Genomic DNA, 7,079 nt, shown 5'->3' on the forward strand with positions numbered 1-7,079 from the left:
TTCCGGCCACACCCACCCAGCCTGGCCCGCGCGCACTTCCGGGACCACACCCGCTTCCGCCTCCCGCGCCGCGCTCCGCCCCCGGCTCGGCTCCGTGAGGGGCCGCCCGCCGGCCCCACACTGGCGGCTGCCCGCGCCCCGCCGGGCTGAGGCGGGCTCCGAGCGGGGCGAGGCGGAGGCCGGGGCCCGGCGGGAAGCGGGCCGGGCGGCGCATCCGCCGCTCTCACGGCGTGTGGGGTCCAACCGGGCCGGCTGGGCTTGCGGCGGGGCCCGGTGTCCTTGCGGGCGTGCTGAGGGGAGGCCGGCGCCCGCCGGCGGGGACGGGCCCGGGGGTGTGCGTGGGGGAACGGAGCTTGCTGCCCGGCGGGCACGGAGCCGTCCCTGCGTACCCCTTCGGGCCCTCGGTGGCTCGGGAGCCCGCTTCTGCTGTCACCGGGGTGTCCGTGCGGGTGTGCGGTACACAGCGTCTCGCTGCGGCCCTTTGGCAGGAGATGGTCACTGTGCTGCCCGAAGTGACCCGAGCGCCTTATGGTACAAGTGGAAATAAATCATGGAAAGCAAGTGAAAGGTTCGCCCTGTAAGAGGCCAACGCAAAGCCTGTGTGTGATTTCAGGTCCCGCTGACATCCTGAAACGGGGAGCGTCCATGCTGCCGGGGTGGCTGCTCTCCTGCACGTACACCCCTTGGCCTGAAGCAGGGTGGGACTTGCACCCCTTGCCGCCCAGTTCACATTCAGTTCTTTATGCGAGGCTGGGGCTTTCGGCGATCACCAATGTGCACGAAGATGCTGACCTGACTTTTAGAGTCATCGTAGTGTTTTGGGGGAATTACTCTTCCGGGTTTTTTTCCTTCTTAAGATGCAAACTCTGTTCACTGCAGCCGGCTGCGGTGCCGGACATGGCAGGGACTGGCAGAGGCTGTGCTTCCTCCAAAGTTGTGGCTGGCCCCAACGATTGCTGCTGCACGACTTGGTTAAGGGAGAGCCTGCTGTGAGGTGGGCTACGCGGGGAGCACCCTGACGCTGGACACATTCCCTCCTGGACACAAGCTCATCAATTCCCTCTAAGAAAAATGAAACTAATTATAAGCCTTTGCGCCCACCGAGTGTCAAGTCCTAAGCATGGGCAGCAGGACAGCTGGTCACCTGGGAATGTCATAACAATACCTGCCTTTCTTTGATCGTTTCAATAAAAACGGATTATTAATTCACTTTACCATATTCCTTTGAAATTTTATGCAGCGATACTGTAAGACTGCTCTATTTATCAGCTAGCTCTGGTAAGCATCGAACCACGTTGCGTATGTTACAGCATTCATACACTTCTTTATACAAAGGTGATCAAAAATGGAGCACACATACTGTGACGTACCAAATGCAGCACATTGTTAATTAACATAAATATTAACAATAAAAAATAACATATTTTCTTACAGTCTGATACTCAATTTATCGCATGATCAGCCCTAAATTGCAACTGGCCTGTGAACGTCTCTGTCTACTGCAGCATACTCAGCTCTTTATTTGATCTTCTGCAACTTTTGACTTGCTTTACTCTATACCAGAATGTAATAGTAATGTATAATGATAATAATGCTGCTTATTACATGGTTAAGGTCTGGAGCACTGGGTACACTTGAGTTCCAAGTGCCTGGCCCAGGCAGTGAGGTCTGGGATTTTAGGAGATCACTGGTGGGAAACTTTCCTGGGATTTTTAGCAGAATAAGTTAAGTCCCTGTGGTGGTGTTTTTTCATGTCAGATGGAAAAGCTGAGAATCGCTGAGGACCTGCTCAGGCTGTACGGGTGTTCTTCTGCCAGGAATGTCAGTGCTGGTCACAGTTTCCATAATCCCTGCTGGGTAAAGTGGCTCGACTCATGGGTTTAACCCTGAGGTGAAGGAGAAAATTCAAGGGTTCAAAACATCCCATCCCTGAAGCGAACATTTCAACTAAAAATACATCTAGCAAAGTAAAAAGGAGCAATATGGCTATATGAAATAAATTTTTGTAGCTACTTTTAAAGATTGCCCATCATTTGCCATTTCAGTACCCAGAAAAGAGGCCTGCCAGAAACCTGGATATTCACGTACACCTGGATGTTTTATTTGCTCATTTGTTTCCAGTAGAGTATTTTTAACCAAATTGCCCACGTTCGTGGCACGGCAGCAGAGAACTTAACGGCCCTGGGATAAGATGAAACCTCCAATGTGGCAGTGGACAATAAATCTTTCCACCTGAGAGTTTCTTAAGGACAGCATGTGCCTTCAAGAGCATAAGGGAGACAGAAACCCATCGTAAAAATCATCCTGTGCCTCCTTGTCCAAAATCATCAAAAAGGTGTGTCCTGGGTCTCAGGAGGATATGATGCAGCATTAAAACAAATGCTGAGTAGCTTTTATTTACGTCTTTTAAATAGTTAAGGTTTCCTCATTATTTAATATGACGAAACAAAATCAGAAAGGAAGCCGTGTGTTGACATGAATGCCTCACATTGCTCCTGCTGGGAGAAATAGCACATATGCCGAGGCAAAATCCAACAACAGCATCAACTAGCTGTTAGCAAGCTAGTTAAGCTAGTTAGTTGTGTACTTTCTAACGAACAAGTTGATTATTACCCTAAGTTTTAGATTGGAAACAGCTAACTGGTAACTATTCACCAGTCCCTTTCTATCCCTGTATATGGAGACATACGTTTATATATCCATATGTACGCATACATTTTGGTGATACATCTCTATTTACAGATTCCTTACCACCATTAAAATGTTTAACAGCAAAAGCCTAAAGGGAAAGCTTGAATAGATATATTTCTCTTGGCTTCCTACCAGGAGCTAAAGAGGTTTCTTAGATATCGATCAGAGATGTCAGGCCCTCTCCCCAGCATCAGCAAAACCTTGCACCTATGGCTGTTGCAGCCTGAACCAGGACTGTCCTTGGATCAACCCAGCATGGTTTATTGGAAGAGCAAGCTCTCAGGAAGAGGCACGGATTTCCCTGCAAAGGAGTGGCGGGGACAGAGCCTGCCGAATCACCAGGCAGCAACAAGGGATGATCAGCAGGCTCGCCGGCAGGGAAAATTGAAAAGCCTCGCTGACAGAAAATTAATGAAGACAGGAGCCTGCGGTGCTACACTGCAATCTGGATGTTGGCTGTGAGCCTGGCGGAGAGAAAAATCTGCCTGGGCATGCTGCAGGCATCCCACAACACATCCTCTGCTGTCCAAAAACTGAAGGGGAGTTGTAAATTTGGAGCATACCTGCGGGGTCCCCTCTGGATCACACTCTCATTGCTGCTGGCCACGTCCTCCAAGGTCCCAGAGTGGACTGAGAGGAAGGATGGTTGACAAATAGGGGTCAGGATGCAAAGTGCGCCCTGGTTGTGGCTTTGCTGCCATGATTGAAGCATGTAGAGCTTTATCTGTGCAGGAGACGGTGGGCATCTCTGCTCCCTGGTGGGCAAGAGAGGAGTTTGAGGTCACATGTCGAGGTCTGAGACTCACTGATCCATCCTTGGCTACTGGGCAGTTCAGATGCCATGGTCGCCCTTGTTTTGCAGTGGTGAATTTTCCTCCATTTCCTCAGCGTTTGGTGGATGGGCAGTGAGAGGACCAATTGCCCTTCCGTGGCACAGACAAACTTCATGTGCTCAATCATCTTCATCATTCTCATGATATGAGTCATTTTCCCCAAGTCTTTCCTGGTGGCTGACTTTAAATGTCCAAGCAATCCCATAAACTGTTTGTGGTCTAGCTGGCTACTGGAGATGGCCAATGCAACTGTTCTTCCCAAGGTGTCTCTTGAATGATCCTTCTATAAGGAGAAGGAAGCCATTTGCTGTTGGCAGTGAAGTAACTCGGGGAGAAGTGATAAATCAAACCACAGTAAGCTCTGAAATCTTTCTGCCCCTACTATTTTTGCTATTGAATTCTTTAGGAATTGAACCGGTTTACACATCATGACTACCTCAATATGGGTCTCAACAGCTTCAGGCTTTACGATGGCGGTACTGAGGCTGCCTTTCTTCACCGTGCCCAGCCTGCTGTCATCGGTGATCAAAAGGGTACTTACACCTTCCTCCTGCAAAATTGGAAAATACTTTTTCTGGATCTCAGAACGCTCCCTACATCTCACCATTAGTGTACGCAGCTTCCTGAGAACTGCAGGGTAGGCTTCTGCTGGCATTTCTCCCAGGCAGCAAATATCGGGATGTGAAATCGGGATTTTCTTGGGCATGAATTTCGTAACAACTTGGCACTGGGGCTTGGCATTTCTTATCCATCCTCTTTGGGGGTTTTCCAGTTTTAAGCTGACAGACCTCACTGTGTTTGGACAGGGCCTCCTAGCCGAGTTCAAAGAGAAGCTGGCTCTTTTCCTCCTCAGCAGCCTTTTCTAAAGACATCCTTCTGTCTTTCCCAACACAGCTTCTAGCCTTTTAGCCTCTGATTTTGGGAGAGCACCAGGCTCCTGCCTTCCTATCCAGAAATAGGGCATTTGCTCAGGCTGCTGACTTGACTTTCTCTCTTCCTCCACCAGGCAACAGCCCCTGGCCCCTGGTGCTTTCCAGCATCTAGCAAGTGGATTTTCCACCACCTTCTCAATAATTGCTGCATTAAAACTTTCTGAAAAGGCAGTGCTGATGAAAGCAGCATGAGAGGCCACAAAAAAATACATATATGTTGGCTCTGTAACATTAAACTGCTCATTGGGTACGCTTGCTTTCTTATTTTTGTGACTTTCCCACTGAAACTTGGTCTTTTAGGGTGTGATACAAAATGCAAGGGAACACAAATCAGAAATAATTACTGCCCTCACCACCTGTGGGAGGCATTGCCTGGGCTCACCCGCTCCTTCCCAAAGAGCGGTGTATTCCTAACAGCACACCTGCGCTTCAGAGAGGGAAAAAAACCCCACACAGAGTGAAAAAATAAATAAAGCAGTGAAGTCCTTTCTTCTGTCAGCAGCCGAGGGTGCACAGACTGGGACATAGCTCGGACTACAGTCACCACGTGGCTTCTAGTAGCCGTCCTCGCTTGGGGGAATAAAACCCTCAAAGAAAAAAGTAGCTATTTTCCCTTCTTTTTTTTGCCCATTCGGGCCCATCCGTGTTTCCCCTGCTGCAACTTTTATTGCAGGGAGTTAGTTATTCCACCCTGGAAAATAACAGCTCCTGGTGGCACTGTCCCCATCTCCACAAACAAAGGGGTGACCAGATGGGTCTGGGCTGGCCGTGGTGCACCCTGCTCTGGGTGTCCCGCCCCCCAGGAAGGGTGCAGGGGAGCACCGGGGTGCCCAGGGGCATGAGGACACGGACCTGCCTGCCCCAGTGTGCACCCGCATGCGGCCCCCCACTGTCCCTTTCCTCCTGAAGGCCCCCCAACACCCACCCCAAGCCCCCCCCCATGCACCCCAGGGCTTTACACACGCAACCCAGGGCTCCTTGCACCCCACACCAGGACACCCTGCCCCTTCTGCCCCCAACCACCCCCCTGCCCCATGTCACATACACGTAGACACCCTACACCCCACGGTAGCACACCCCATATCCAGCACCCTCACCCCATGCTGCACCCCATGACAGGACACTCCATTCCCCATCCCCCACACACCCCCCCGCCCTCACCCTATGTCCCACATGAATCTATGTCACCCCACAGGCGCATGCACCCCCCACTGTCACCCCATTATCTTGAGCCCCATCACCCGCTCCCCCATCACCCTGCACCCACCGCTGAGCCCTGATGCTTTCATGACAGCAGTGGCACGGCCCTGGGAGAGGCAGCTCCAGCAGCGCTGCCCCAGGGACAGGAGCAGCCACCAGAAATCAGCTAGAGAAGCAAATCCACGTAATCTGGGGTGATGCACCAATGCTCGGTGCTCCCAGGGACCAAGCAGAGCCCACCGCCCTCTGATTTGAGGCTAAAAGGCAACAAAGGAGCGTTTAGGGGTACAGGCACTGCATTTTTGCTGAGGGTGGAAAGCAGACGTACCTGGCGGCACCCTCCACAAAGCCAGGCTTCTTGTTCCTGGCTTCTCCCCACAGGGTTCATCTCTTCCCTCTCCTTTCCGTGCTGGTGCCCATTGCCATCAGCAGTGCTGCTTGTACTGCAAGGAGCAGCAGGAAACATCTACAAAACCTTGATAAACTGGGAAAAAAAGCCAGAGGGAGGTCAGGGGGGAGGAAAGAGGCAAAGAGAGGGGGGACGGGGCCTGGAGAGGGGGACAGATCACTGAAAATGGACCCCATGGCCGTAACATATGCACAGGGACAGTTTCCGAGGGGAAGGAAGGGTGACAGCCCAAGCCCTTGCATGGACTCCTCTGAAACGATCCTCTTACACACAGACACATCTTTAAAGGAATACAAAATGCCCTCCTGCAGCAGCCTGCAACATTTTTAATCCAAACCCAGCTTTTTTAGGGGAAAAAGCCTCAAAACCTGAGAGCCTTGCAAGAGGTTTTCTTTGCAAATGCGGGCAAACCTGGAATACTGGCTTTTTCCTTTTATTGAACCCACTGGCTGATTTGATTACGTCCCTGGAAACGCATGTGCAAATTGGTTTTCCAGCCTTTTGAGGGCACTGCCTTCCAGCGCGACGTCTCCAGTGACTGATGCCAGCTCGCTGCTAACACGATGTGCTGTAAGACTGAGCCAGCGTCAGATGCCGATGCCCACAGCGTTCGGCCACTCGTTGCTTTCAGTGAGCTCATAGCCATAAATCCCTTCATTCTCAAATGCAAAATACTGCCGTCAGAAATTACTTACCCTCAAGAAATGCGTTAGCAACAATTTAATCTCTTAAATTAAGCGGGCTGAAGCACGGCTGCTCCTCTGTTGCGCACTTACCGGATAGAAGGGTCTGATGATGAAAGACTGGGGAAAAAAAGGGCGTCAAATTGAAAAGCCTTGGGGAGATGGATGCGAGTTAACCGAGAGAGAAACATTTATAGTCTGAGTCTCAGCTGAAATGATTTCCCTTCCCAAGCAGACGGATTTCATTCTCGCCTTCATGGGAAGTGACCAAAGGACAGCCGCCACGCAGGCACCTTGGAGTGGCGATAAATCCGATTACAAGAAACAGAGC

Source organism: Falco rusticolus, chromosome 1 (genome assembly GCF_015220075.1).
Source record: "Falco rusticolus isolate bFalRus1 chromosome 1, bFalRus1.pri, whole genome shotgun sequence".
Taxonomy (NCBI): Eukaryota; Metazoa; Chordata; class Aves; order Falconiformes; family Falconidae; genus Falco; species Falco rusticolus.